Raw genomic sequence first — 14716 nt, 5'->3', positions numbered from 1 at the left:
GATGCCAATAGATATAGTGATGCATAAAGACTTTAATCAACAATGAATATATTCGGCAATTGGGAAAAGGCTGAAAACAAATTCCTGGATCATGGTAAAAAAGATCTGTCATCCTGTGGTATCCATCCCATACAATTGCAGCCATCATCTGCTGCATGAGGTTTTTTCCAAAATATGTTGCATTCAGAATGAATACAAAATTAATTGTGACTATTGTCTTTTCTGTAATCAATAATATCAGGTGAGTAATCAAACAAAATCAAGAAAGGTACTTACAATTTATAATAGATTTGTTGCCAGGTAGTTTCAGTTAGCGCATATTAACTTTGTCAGAGTAAATTTTTGTTAATCTTGTTTTTGGCAAGCATGTTACAATTTGTTTGAAATGTAATGAGATTTCATAACAAAGGCCAAATGCAATCTAATATAAGAAAACCACATGTACTATTGAATCTAATGAGTACAACTAAAATCAATAATGCTTTTAGTTTCTCTGAAATCTGCCTATACAAGCTTCTTAGTACCATGTTCTGCCTCAAGCATGGCATTAGGAGCTTATAGGATAGATTTACACCTAGTAAAGCATGTGAAAAATACAACTTTTAGTTAAAAGAAAAAAGAATTCCTTTTGCCTCTAAAATATTGCACAGGATAACGTAATTTTTATTGCTTTCTCAGTTTTTAGTGCTTTTGAACTATAGTAGTTTGATGACTGTAACTTAGAAATTTGCAAGGGTGAGCCACCAGGTTTTTGTTCTAAATCTGTGTTTAACCAGTCATTGAAAATGATGGAGATTTGGATTTTCAATAGTTTTGTTTTGAGAATAAAATGAGACAAAATAGGAAATTGTATTTCCCATTTCAGATCGTTTTGTTCTCAAAATGAAATAATTGAAAATCTGATGAAATTTTGTTGGTTTTCAGGTTTAATTTTGAAAACAAAAACAAAAGTCATCCTTCAGGTCTAGGAACACACAGGCCCAAGGTTGGGGCCTCACCTAGGGAATAGACTGAAGCTCAAAGCAGAAGCCATGGCCTAGGCCTGAGTGTGATGCCAGTGTCTCATCCTATGCCTGGGCCCAATTTCAGGGCTCCAGCTGGGACCCCAAAAATTTTGCCTGGGCCAGGAAACCATGGCCCCCATTTACCTGATCCATTGGGGATGTCACAGTCCAATGATGGGGCCCAGCCCGGAGGCCAGGTCCTGATGCCAGGGTCTCGGCCTGGTCTGGAGACTGGATCCCCACACCAGGGCCTTGGCATACACCAAGGCCTGGACTCAGGCATGATGCCAGGGCCCAGTCCAGAGGCCGGGTTTTGTTTTATTTCCTATTTTATTTCTCCCAAATGTCCATCCCTAATACATATAAAACAATTCAAAACTACTCTATAATAGGAGCATGCTGTTGGAGGCTGTGGTTCAACCTTTGTGTTCAAAGTAAGTAGTCCAGAAGAAAGAATGGACATGCCACTTAAGTTCCAAAAAAACAGTTTAGAATTTATTTGAAAAACAAAATATCTATGCAAAACAAGAAAGCCTACTCTCTTTAGAAGATGCAACACAGTTTTTGGGCAGATCAGAAGGTGAAACTAAAAGCAGCAAACAGGATGAGAAAGAGGGAAACAAGTTGCGTCTTATAACCCCTTGTCCACACAAGTAGTAAGTGCTAAAGAGGGAAACATTTTAATATTATTTATTTTACATAACTGTGCTTTTAGTTCAATGCACACTGACATACATAAGAACCTTCCCTCCCTTTTACACTTTTAGAACTTGTTATTCACAACTGAGGATAGGCATTCGGGAGAAATGAAATAGGAAATGAGATGAAATTCCCTATTTCTTTTCAGATCTTTTTCAAAGTGGAATGAGTTCAATTCTGATAATTTTGTCATAATCACATTTCATTTTGAAAACCTATTTAAAAAAATGAAGTTGCCAGTCAGGCCTAGGCTTAGGGAATAGACTGAGTCTCAAAGCAAGAGTACTGGCCTATGCCCAAGATCAACTCCAGTGCCTCAGCTTAGGCCTAGGCCTGAAACTTGGGCTTTGCCTAGGCATAGACTATGACCTGCTATTACTAGAGTCAGTAGCATGGGATAGACTTAGTTTTTGGGTACTTGCCAGGTTCTTATAGCCTGGACTGGCCACTGTTGGAAACAGGATGTTGGGTTTGATGGATGCTTTGTCTGACTCAGTATGGCATGTTCTTATGTTCTTAACTGATGAAGGGGCTGGGACTAGACCTGAGCACAATGCCTGGGTCTCAATCTAGGCCAGGGCCAGAATCTGGGGCTTTGGTAGAGACCTGAGCAAAGGCCCATGCCCAAGAAATTTTCAAACAACCTCCCACCCCCATACTTACCAAATCTGATACTGCATCTTGTCTGGTCCAGATGCTGTGACCCGGCCCAGGCCCAGACCCAGACCCAGACCTAACACTGGGGCTCAGCCCAGAGGCCAGGTCCTGATGCTTGGGCCTCGGCTTAGGCCATGGCCTGGCTGGAGGCTAAGTCCCAATGCCAGGACCTCAGCCTGGACCCATACTCCACGTCAGGGCTCCAGGAGAAAGCCCGACACCAGGACCTCCACTTAGGCCAGGGTAAGGAGCCAGGCCTGATGCTGCATTCAGGCCCAGAGGCCAGCTCCTAATGCCTGTATCTTGACCCAGGCCTGATGCCGTGGACTGGCCTGATCACCAGTTGCTAACAAAAAACAGGCCGATACAGTAAAAATCGCGGGAGAGCAGGCGAGCACCCGCTCTCCCGGCGCACGTACAGGCCACTCTCCTGTGCGTGCAATTCAATAAATAAAATTATTCAAATTAGGGCCCGAGGTAAAAAGAGGCACTAGGGACACTAGCACGTCCCTAGTGCCTATTTTTTGACAGGAGCGGCGGCTGTCAGCGAGTTTGACAGCCGACGCTCAATTTTGCCGGCATCGGTTCTCAAACCCACTGACAACCACAGGTTCGGAAACCGGACGCTGGCAAAATTGAGCATCCGGTTTTCAACCCACAAGCCGCGGGCCGATTTTTAATTTTTTTTTTTAATTTTTAATTATTTTTAACTTTTGGGACATCCGACTTAATATCGCCATGATATTAAGTCGGAGGGGGTACAGAAAAGCAGTTTTTACTGCTTTTCTGTACACTTTCCCGGTGCTGAGAGAAATTAACGCCTACGTTTGGGTAGGCGCTAATTTCTGAAAGTAAAATGTGCGGCTTGGCTGCACATTTTACTTACTGAATCACGCGGGAATAACTAATAGGGCCATCAACATGCATTTGCATGTTGCGAGGACTATTAGTTTCGGGAGGGTTGGACGTGCGTTTTCGACGTGCTATTACCCCTTACTGAATAAGGGGTAAAGCTAGCACATTGAAAACTCGCGTCCACACGCGGGTTAACAGTGCGCTCCGCTGGAGCGCACTGTACTCTATCGGTCTGATTGATGATGAAGAAGAGCTCTGAGGCCTTGGCTCTTGCCCTGGGCCAAGGCCCTGGCATCAGGACCTGGTTTCCATACCTGGCTCTGGCATTTAACCTGGGTCCAGGCTGAGGCCCTGGCATTGGGACCTGTCCTCTGGGCTGGGCAATGGCATTGGGCCCTGTTCTCTGGGCTGGGCCATGGCATTGCGCCTGTGTCCTGGCTCTATCCTAGGCCAAGGCCCAGGCATTATGACCCAGCCTCCAAACCTGGGTCTTGTGTAGGGCTAGGTAGAGGTCACAGTGAACTACCATTGCCTATGCCTATGCAAAGCCAAGGCTTTGGGACCAGCTGGCCCCAATGACTAAGCCCATAACAAAGCCTTAGCCTTGCATAGACTTAGGCCATGATAGGTTGCTGTGACCTCAGCCTAGGCCCTATGCAAGGCCTCATGTACGGGATTCCCCCGGACTAGGTAAGTGTGAGCTGGGGAGGGTCCCGGCTGTGGCATTTTTCTAGGTGGGAGGGATGGGTGGGGGGAGTGAGAGGCCCTGGGAGCCCCCGTTTCTTTTTTTTGTGTGTGTGTTTTTTGGGGGGAGGGTTTCAATGTTTATTTCATTTTTTTAATTAAAGAAGCTTAGTAAACATTGCACAAAAAATGTTTTTGGGAAATGCCCCAAAACATGAAACAAAATCCACCCCCCACCCTCTTCTTACCCCTATGCACAACTATTTTTCTTTTTATTTGTGTTGTGTCATTGGTGGGAGAGGTTTTATGTTAAGTTTGATTTTTTTGTCTTATTATTTTGTTTAATTTTGGTTGTAGTGCTCATTATTGGCAGCAAGGACTAAAACCACAAGCCCTACTGCCATGGCCCAATTGCCATTTTAAATTAAGTCCTTTGCTGCCTGATTACTAAAAAGTCCTCCTGGGCTTTCTCCCAACCTTCCTGGATCTCTTCGGATCCCTCTGCACCTTGCGTATTATGTGTAATTCTGATCACCATATCTCAAAAAGGATATAGCAGAGTTAGAAATGGTACAGAGAAGAGCAACAAAAATTGTTAAAAGGTAAGAACATTTCCCTTATGAAGAAGGCTAAACAAGTTAGGGATCGTCAGCTTGTAGAAAAAATGATTGAGGGGAGATATGATTTAAATCTACAAAATCATAAATTGAGTAGAACACCTATTTACTTTTCCATAATAACACTAGGAGTAGGGAACACTCCTTTAAGCTAACAGGTACCAGATTTAAAACAAATTGGAGAAAATATTTTTTCATTCAATGCAGAATCAAGCTGTAGAATTCAGAAAATGTGGTCAAGGTAACTGGCATAGCTAGGTTTAAAAAGGGGTTGGACAAGTTCATGGAAGAAAAGCTCATATATAGTTATTAACCAGGTGACTCAGGGAGACTCGCCACCTATCATAGTGAGTGAGCAGCAAGACCTTGAATCTACTTTTAGGGATTGGCCATTGTTGGCAAAAATATGCTGGGCTCAATATTTTTATATTCTTATGTTATGTTCTTAGGTCTCCCTCTAGTTTACCTACAATGATAGTGTCCGAACAGAGGAAGGAGTGATCCCCCAAAGAAATGGTGCCACCTAGCCAAAGCTGGTGCCATTGTAAAGCATGGTCCATCCGTACATCTAACTGGAGCCATCCTCAGATAAGCTAATGCTAATTTTATTTACTGCACAAGCAGGGGTGGAGCAACTGGGGATCTCGCCTGCCATTCTTTGGACATTATTACTACAAGTAAGGTGGGGGGCCTAGTCAGGGTAAAGGCCGGGATGTCAAAGTGGGAATGAAAGAAAGTCTGGTAGGGGGACTGTTTCTAATTGGATGGCATGGGATTCAATTTAAATGGCAACTGGGGCAGGAAACAATAGGGAAACAAAACAAAATGAAAAAATGAACACATTTTAGTTTCTTTTTCTTTAATTTAATTTAAAAATTGACACAAAATGATATAAGAAATGTCATTCACATTTCATATGTTGTTTGCCCAGTTTACCCCTGTTCTATAATAAAGCACATAACTAAATCTAATACAATAAAGCACTAATCCCTCCCACAAATAGGCTTCCGATTGATTCAAGTCAACTTTATAAAAAAAGCATGAAAGCTTTATCCATTAGGGTTATCAGCAACAGGTTGAGCTGTTTCTGATTTCTGACACATGGCATCTATGAATTGTACAGGGGTACTGAATCCCCTAATATAAGTGGGACTATAAATTGATGCATGCAGCAGACAAAAACCAAGATGTTCTCAACCTGTCCCTGATAAGTTATAGCTGTCTGCTAGCCGTACATCAGTCCACTTTTCTGGAGGAAAAAAAAAAGCTGTTGTCATGGAGACAGACTTAAGTGATTAAGAAATCTGCATCTAACAGATGAAGTCAAAATTCTTGCTTTAAATATGTCTGTATGGAAAGGGGAAGGTTTGCAAGGAGGGCAACCGAAGATTATCAAGGTTATCATTGGCAATGTCTCATTTTTACGGTGTGAAAAAAACACCCCACGAAGAAGTACCTACATTATTTCTAGAGATATAATGTTGCCATTCTAACATAGTTGTTGATGTCTGAAATACATTGTTTAAATTAATGCAGTATCTATAATTTGCACTGATAACAGACTTCTTTACTTGGACTATTTCCTGCCTTTTCGAAGCAACTGTAGCGGGTCTCACCTTGCTGGTGGGTCATATTATTTTCTAGGGTATGAGTTGTTAACATTTTTTTTTTGTGATGGTATTGCAATCTCTCTTAATGCTAAGCATATTACAAATGGGAAATTACTTTTTAAAATAACTCAGCACTTACATGCAGATAAAAATCAGTGGCAGAAAATAACTAGGTGTGCTGTAAATTGAAGTGCCTGCTACCTGAGGAAAAAAATATAATCTTTTATTAGAAGCAAAAATGCCAGAGATAGGTCAGTCTGAGTGAAAATGAAGATGTCAGAACTAAATAGGAGCTTTTGGTCCCTTAGCTGTCAATAATTAATAGATTATTTACACTTGCACATTCCTATTTCCTGGCTTTCGAGATTTCATTTACACTATGATCTGCTGCTCAGCAGCAAGTTTAACATCATACTGACCTCTCCCTCACTCTGCCGCCATATACCCATCAAAAAAGATAGAACATCATTTAATATGTGCACCTATTAAAGCAGCAAGCTCTCAATACTGAAAGAAACAGACAAATGTCAGTGTATTTTCTATAGTAAACAGGGAAAGAAGCAGGGTGTTCATGTGGAAAAAATTCAATTAGCAACTATCTCAATAATGCTTGGGAGCTAATCCATTTGCATTTTATAAAGAAAGAATATATGGATGTTCCTTCCACAGCCACTGTTATTAAGGATACAACATTCTAATATGTGTACTTTGTTTTATAGATTAGGGTCTGCCCAGTGCCCAATATCTAATATTGCTTATTTGGCAAAATTAATTAAAAGGGAAGAATTTGACCAGATTCAGGACTTCACGGATGATAATTCTGTGTTGGATAGTACTGTTGTAGTACTGATTCCCTATTGTTGTCAATGATGGACGGACAGGTATGCACGTGAAGCAGATTGAGACAGTGGTGGTGGCGGCGGTGCTAGATTTGAGCACTGCGTTTGATCCTGTTGATCTCAAATTACTATGAGACTGTCGTCAAAGCCATTTAAAGGCCAGGCTTTAAAGTGGTTCTGGTCTTTTATGACAGACTTTGGTATCTGTGCCAGGGGAACCAGCTCTAGAGAATACTTCATGACTTGTGGCATACAAGAGGGCTCCTTCCTTCCCTTCTTTTTAATTTGTACATAGAGCTTCTAACTAAGGACATTACCAGTTCAGGTGCCCACTACCACATTTTTGCAGATGATATACAGTTGTATGTTGCATTTGGACCTGATCAAAATGCAGGGATATTACATTTTTATATATAAAGTGGGTTTTTTTTTGTGATTTAACATCCTCATAATTTATTTGCTGTGAGTTACCAACTGCACTCATTCTTTACTGCTTCTGAAAGGACTTAACATAGAGATGTGCAGGCAATTTTTAAAAATATTTTGTTTAATTAATTTGTTTTTGGGAGCGGTTATTTATTTTTCATTGTCAGGTTTTTTAATTGTTTTGTTTTTTGGTGCTTTTTTCATGTTTGGAAATTAGAGTGCACTATTAGCAAACAGTGCACACAATTTGAAAATAGCGTGCTCTATTCACTAATAGTGCACACTACTTGTTGAAAATAGACATAAGTGTTTTTTTATTTTTGGGTTTATTTGAAATGAAATGAAAATGTGCTCATTTAACCTGTTTCAAATGAATGCACATCTTTACTTGGCAACACTGCTTTCCAATAAGGTCATAGCCTAGGAGAAGCCTTTTTCTTCCAGTAGGATGTGGAGTGTACAGAAAGGAAACTGGGAGGTGGTCAGTGCCAACTATTGATTACCTATGACACTTAGGGCCTTATTTTCCAATATCGCATTGCCCGGGGGGGGGGGGGGGGGGGGGGGGGGGAGAGAGAGAGAGAGAGAGAGAGAGAGAGAGAGAGAGAGAGAGAGAGAGAGAGAGAGAGAGAGAGAGAGAGAGAGAGAGAGAGAGAGAGAGACTTACTATAGTGCCTATGCCCTACATAGGTATTTGAATCCCTATGGGAGGGCTACCTACTAACTCGGGGTGGGGATTAGGTATGAGCGTCGGGGGTTGGGGGCCACTTTCGCATTCCACATGAGACCTACGGACAGAACAGTGGTCTCTAGTGAAAATTCTGAAGAAAGCTGTCCCCAAAGATTCAGGGGAATTGCAGAGGATCAGTATAAAGAATTAAAAACATAACACATTAAAGGTGTCATCATCATTGTGTCTATACTGGGTGTGAATACAATTTGTTATCTGCTGTTTAGGAGCAGGTATGGGTTTCTTGAAGACTAAGGGCCTCATTTTCCAAGCACTTTACCGCGTGCGATAAATTTGCAAATCGCGTTAACAGCTGTTAACAACCTCGACCACAACAACAGATCGACTCATGGCAGTATCCTCACAGTCTTCTGGACTGGATAAATTTATCATCACATACAGTATCTGACACTGAAGTTAGTGTTTTAGAAAAAGGCTTGTCATTTATTCCTACAATTTTCTTTAATCAGTTTGATGTACAGATACATTTATATAGGTTCTTTTGTATGCTCAAACTAAAATGTTTTTTCTCTGGTATTCCACCGTCACAAGATGTTTCTGTCATGGCAAAAAAAATCCCGTTGGGTTCCATCAGGCCCCATTGATCCAGCTCTATTATCGTTTGAAAAATTGGTATGGAGAGAAATTGATAAATTAGATCCCGGTCCCAGTTACACCCACTCTAATATTACCCAAGATGAGAGATTGGCTATAAGATCTTTATCCAATGATCACAACATTGTGATTAAACCTGCTGATAAGTGGGGAGGTATAGTTATTTTAGATAGAAGTCAGTATGTTGAAGAGATCACACTTCAACTACAAGACCTAGTTTTTTACCTTCCTCTTCAGTCTGATCCTACTCCAGAATTACAAAAATGTATTAAAGATTTGGTTACCAATGCTGTAGATTGTAAATTTATCACCCCGAAGGAAGCACATTTTTTGACTGTTGAACATCCGGTTACACCCACTTTTTACATATTACTAAAAATTTGCAAGTCCTTACAGAACTCTCCGGGCCACCTGATCGTCTCTTGGATAGGCTCATTACTTGAGCCCTATTCCAAATTTGTGAACTTTTTAATACAGGCTTTTTATTTCTTTAAGCCATTCCTACATAAGAGATTCTTCTCATCTCATCACGATTTTACAGGATCTAGTCACTCCACCAGCACCCTTCTTTTTCATCACACTTGACATTCTCATTATATTCAATATCCCCCAAGAAGAGCCTTTACTACTCATTGAAGAGATTCTTAATTCTCATCCAGCCCCTGTTCATGTTCCCACTGAATTTTTTATCTTTCTGACCAGATTAGCGTTAACCAAAATGTTTTTTATTTTTTATTTGATGTATTTCCAACAAGTGAAGGGCACTGCAATGGGCGCCACGATGGCCCCAAGTCTTGCATGCCTGTATGTATCTTTGAAGTCAAATTTGTTTATCCGTCCGACTGGTCTTCTCACATTTACTTATGGTTCAGATATATTGACGATATCCTGCTCATTTGGAGTGGTACAGATATCCAATTTTTTTCTATTTTTTGATTGGTTAAACAATTGCACAGATCATCTGCGATTTAACTTCAACATAAAGAAGTCTCACATACCTTTTCTTGATATCTTGATCTCTTTTGAGCAGAACAAATTTACCACGTCCATTTTTCGCAAAACTACAAACCGAAATACTCTTCTAATATTAATAGTCATCACCCATATGCTTTAAAAAACAATATCCCTTTTGGACAATTCTTGAGGCTTCAGCAACTCTGCTCATCCAAATCTGACTTCATTAACCAAGATAAGCCGGTGCTGGTTAGGTTCAGAGAGAGAGAGGGTACCCTCAAAACATTTTGAAGAAAGCCTTCAAACAGGCCCTATATGCTAATCATGAACTTTTATTTCTACCTCAAGCATGTTCCTCCGATGGGGTTATAAATTGTATTTTGCCTTTTTCAGAGTGTAGTAAAGCCTTGGCCTCTATCATTCAGTGTCATTGGTCCATACTATCCATGCATGAGATTTTCAATTGTCCACTTAGTTTTACTTTTCACCGGGGCAAAAATCTGCGGGACTTGCTAGTACACTCTGAATAGCATTCCAATACTTCCCCACTTAGTTCCCCAGAAAGTCATAGCCCATGTGGCAGTTGCTTGGTCTCTTCACGCTCTCTTTCTCTCTCCCCCTTTATTCACCCAGTTTCCAAGGAAGTATTTCATTTACAGTTCACCTCTAATTGCTTGTCCTCTGGTGTGGTGTATGTCATCATGTGCCCCTGCTCAAAACTATATGTTGGCAAAACTACACGATTAATTAAGACGAGGATTATAGAACATTGTTCTAGCATCAATATTTCACGAGAAAATGCCCCCTTGTGTCCCACTGGATGGCAGAATGACATGGGGCCGGATTTTAAAAGGGTTACGCACATAAGGTACGCACGTAACCCTTTTAAAACGCCCCTGCATGCGCCGAACCTATATTGCATAGGCTTCCGGCATGCGCAAAGCCTCGGGATGCATGTAAGTCCAGGGATTTCTTGGGGTGGGCGTGTTGGGGGTGTGATGTGGTCGGCGCGTCATCAGGGGCATGTCGGGGGGCATGATGCAGTCGGCGCGTCATCTTGGGGCCATGCCACGGGTGTGGTTTTGGCCCGGGGGTGTTCCGGGGGCATGGCCGTGGCCTCTGGACCGGAACATGGTGCACGGCAGCCTGCCCAACGCGCACAAAGTTACGCCTGCTTCAAGCAGGCATAACTTGTGCGACAAAGGTAGGGGGGTTTAGATAGGGCTGGGGGGCTCGGTTAGGAAGGGGAATAGAGGGGAAGGTGGGGGAGGTGAAAGGAAAGTTCCCTCCGAGGCCGCTCTGATTACAGAGCGACTTTGGACGGAATGGGCAGTGCGCGCAGGGCTCAGCACGTGCAAGTTGCACAAATGTGTCCGCGTATCTTATAAAATCCGGCGTACTTTTGTTTGCACCTGGTGCGCGAACAAAAGTACGTGCGCGCACTATGTTTTAAAATGTACCCCCATAATGTTTCTGATTTTACATTTTTTATGATCAATATGCTAGCTCCACCAACTCGTGGTGGGAATTTTTCTGAGATCCTTATTCAAAAGGATCAGAAATGGATTTTCAAAATTAATAGTTTCTCTTACATGGGCTCAATAATGAAATTGAGTGGTCATTCTTTTCTTAGTCCCCCTGACTTTTACATTTATTAATTTATTTATTTATTTATTTATTTATTTATTTTAAAAGATTTCTATACCGTCTTTACAAACAAAAATTTGACCAAAACAGTTTACAATATATTCAAAATCAAATAAAATAAGAATAAAATCAAATCAAACTAAAAGAAAAACATCTAAAATTACATAAAAGTATATAAAAATAACATCAAAAACTTAAACAAAATAAAGCAAAGTTAAGGAAAAAAAAGTACAATATACTCTTTAAGCCCTAGTTCTACCTATAATATACTTTAAATAAATTCACTATACTAAACTTTAACCAAAACAGAAGCCAGAAGAAAATAAAAATAGAAATAAATTCTGAAAAACTTTCAGTGCACTATAGCATTGTGTCATGCTAACTCAATCACAGTGAGACATTTAAAGAAAATTTCATATCTGCATAGGCTATTTTGAAAAGGTATGTTTTTTCTGATTTTTTTAATTCTTTGCGATTGGTAATTTGTCTTATAACCTCGGGAAGTGAGTTCCAAAGTAATGGACCCGCTACAGAAAAAGCTCTCTCTCTGGTTATATTTAGTCTAGCGAGCCTGATAGTGGGCATGTCAAGTAAATTTTTACTAGCAGATCTTAAATTTCTGGTTGGTTTGTAAAATCGTAGTGTAGTACATAACCATGTAGAATCGGAGTCATGAATTAAAGCATGAATTAATGATAATACTTTATATTGCATACGAAATTTAATGGGAAGCCAGTGTAAATTGAAGAGAACTGGAGAAATATGATGTCTCATTGGTGATCCTGTCAATAGTCGGGGCTGCAGCATTTTGAATCTGTTGCAGAGGTTTTAACGTGGAATCAGGTAGGCCTAAAAACAGACTATTACAGTAATCTAAACCTGAAAAGATAAGAGACTGTAAAACTGTCTGGAAATCTGATTTAAATAACAAGGGTTTTAGTCTTTTTAACGTCTGCAATTTGAATAATGAATTTTTTACTACGTGAGAAACATGATGTATCATGGATAAATTAGTATCTAGTTGTATACCCAAGTTACGGGCTATTCTTTTCACTCACCTCCTTTCCTAATGTGATTGATGATGGTGGAGAATTTATAGGATTATCAATCACACTTAACAACAGTAACTCTGTTTTTTTGGTGTTAAGTTTAAGTCTACTGTGACTTAGCCATTGTTCAATAGTTTTTACATAAATTTTACATAGTGAGATAGTATCAGCCCAAGATGATTTATACAGAACAAAAAGTTGTATATCGTTCGCATAAATTTTGAATTGGACATCTAATGTTGATAATATATGACACAATGGTAACAGATAGATATTGAATAATACTGGTAATAGGGAAGACCCTTGTGGAACTCCAGTATTGAGTATAAATTTGTGAGGATTTGCCTTTAAGATGTACTCGATAACATCTATTAGAAAGATAACTGTTAAACCAATTTAAAACAGTATTTTGTAGGCCAATTGTTTGAAGTCTCAATAAAAGTATTTTATGGCTGGCCTACTGGGTCTACTGGCTGGCATTTTTCGCACTAATTTTAGTTCTCTTTCAGGTCGTACTCCATTATTCTCTCATTTAATTGGCTGTCAGATTTAGAGTTTTCTGCTCTGTCCTTCCTGACACAGCCTTGCGGTGAAACATGGGATCCGTGTCAGGGGACTTGTTAAGAATATTGTAAAGCACTGTTTCAAGACTTGTGGAGTTGCTACCACTGAGTAAATCACTTTCTATACCATATTGGAAATATTGTGTGGAATCTTACTTTATTCTGCACTTTTTTCGTTACTGAGTAAAACATTAATACACACTGGGAGGAGTGCTCACAGGTCTTCCTCTAGTCTCCCAAACTTTCCTTTGGCCTCCTTGCCTTCCAGGTTTCCCAACATTGCCTCTGAATCCCCCAATGACTAATTTAGATCCTCAGGGTTGTGTGCCATACAGCATGCTGTCTGTAATCTAAAGCTGGCTTTCTCTGAGCCAGTCTATATCTTAATGTGCTCAGGACTATCTTAGATTTTTCTTATACATGCATACATGTACATAGTATTGACAGCAGAAAAGAACCAAATGGTCCATCCAGACTGCCCAGCAAGCTTCTTATGATAGTATCTGCCGCACCGTGCAGCTTACCACCAAGACTTATGATGAGCCTTCTAAAAATTTCTGACAGTGCTGCTTGAAAGTGCTTTGCTTATGGACTTGGCTATAGAAGCATTCTGGTGCATTTTCCCTTATTTCTGCGTATCAATACCCCAGATCATAAAAGTCAGGACCCGTGTTAGTTGTCCTCTGAATCCAATTCCTCTTCCTCCCTTCCCACTCCATGAACCTCTTTTCCCTCTGTGGCTTGATTAGGCTTCCTCTTATTGAAATACGGCTACCTTTACAGATCTGACACTTCAAGCAAACCCAAACCCTGGTAAAAGGATTCAGTCCACAATTTAGATTAGTGGAACCAACAGTGACACATTTTTTAACTCCCAAATACCCTTGTTTTCATGTTGAATAAATCTGTCATTGGTTCCACTAATCAAGCCACAGAGGGGAAAAAAGATTCATGGAGGGGGAAGGGAGGAAGAGGAATTGGATTCAGAGGACAACTAACATGGGCCCTCACTTTTATGGTCTGGGGTATTGAGATGCAGACATAAGGGAAAAAGCACTAGAATGCTTCTACGGCCAAGTCCATAAGCAAAGCACGTTCAAGCGTCACTGTCGGAAATTTTGAGAAGGCTCATCATAAGTCTTGGGGGTAAGCTGCATGGTGCAGCAGATACTACTATAAGAGGCTTGCTGGACAGACTGGATGGACCATTTGGTTCTTTTCTGCTGTCATTACTATGTACGTGTATGCTTGTATAAGAAAAATCTAAGATAGTCCAGAGCATTACACAATCTGCTTGACCATTCTTTTTTTGAATCCACAGACCAATTGCAGGAAGGAGCAAAACCCCTCAATACATGTTTGTTTGTTTGTTTTTTTTATGTTCCTCTAGCAGGGGTTACATTTATAACAGAGAAGCATACATAAATCAAGAAATAATATTGAGAAAATTTGCAGAATTTGAAGTGAAACATTCCACAAATTACATTGGTGAGCTGACTAGCAGTTTTGGCACAGTGTCTCACTACACATATCAACATGTAAAAACCTAATCAGAGTAAAGGAGCATATGACCCCACTGTTTAAGAGCTGGATAAGGGACTGAATGTGATGAAAGATAAGTGACTGGGCAGTAACAAGATTTAAAGTCCTGCAATAGAATTACTGCTCACAAGTTTTAAGCCATCCACTTGTCCAATATATATTAGGGATGTGAATCGTTTTCCATATCGTCTTAACGATAGAAATCGTGTGGCAGGGCAAGAAAAT

Source organism: Rhinatrema bivittatum, chromosome 10, assembly GCF_901001135.1.
Source record: "Rhinatrema bivittatum chromosome 10, aRhiBiv1.1, whole genome shotgun sequence".
In the NCBI taxonomy this organism is placed as follows: domain Eukaryota; kingdom Metazoa; phylum Chordata; class Amphibia; order Gymnophiona; family Rhinatrematidae; genus Rhinatrema; species Rhinatrema bivittatum.
This window is presented reverse-complemented; position numbering follows the sequence as displayed.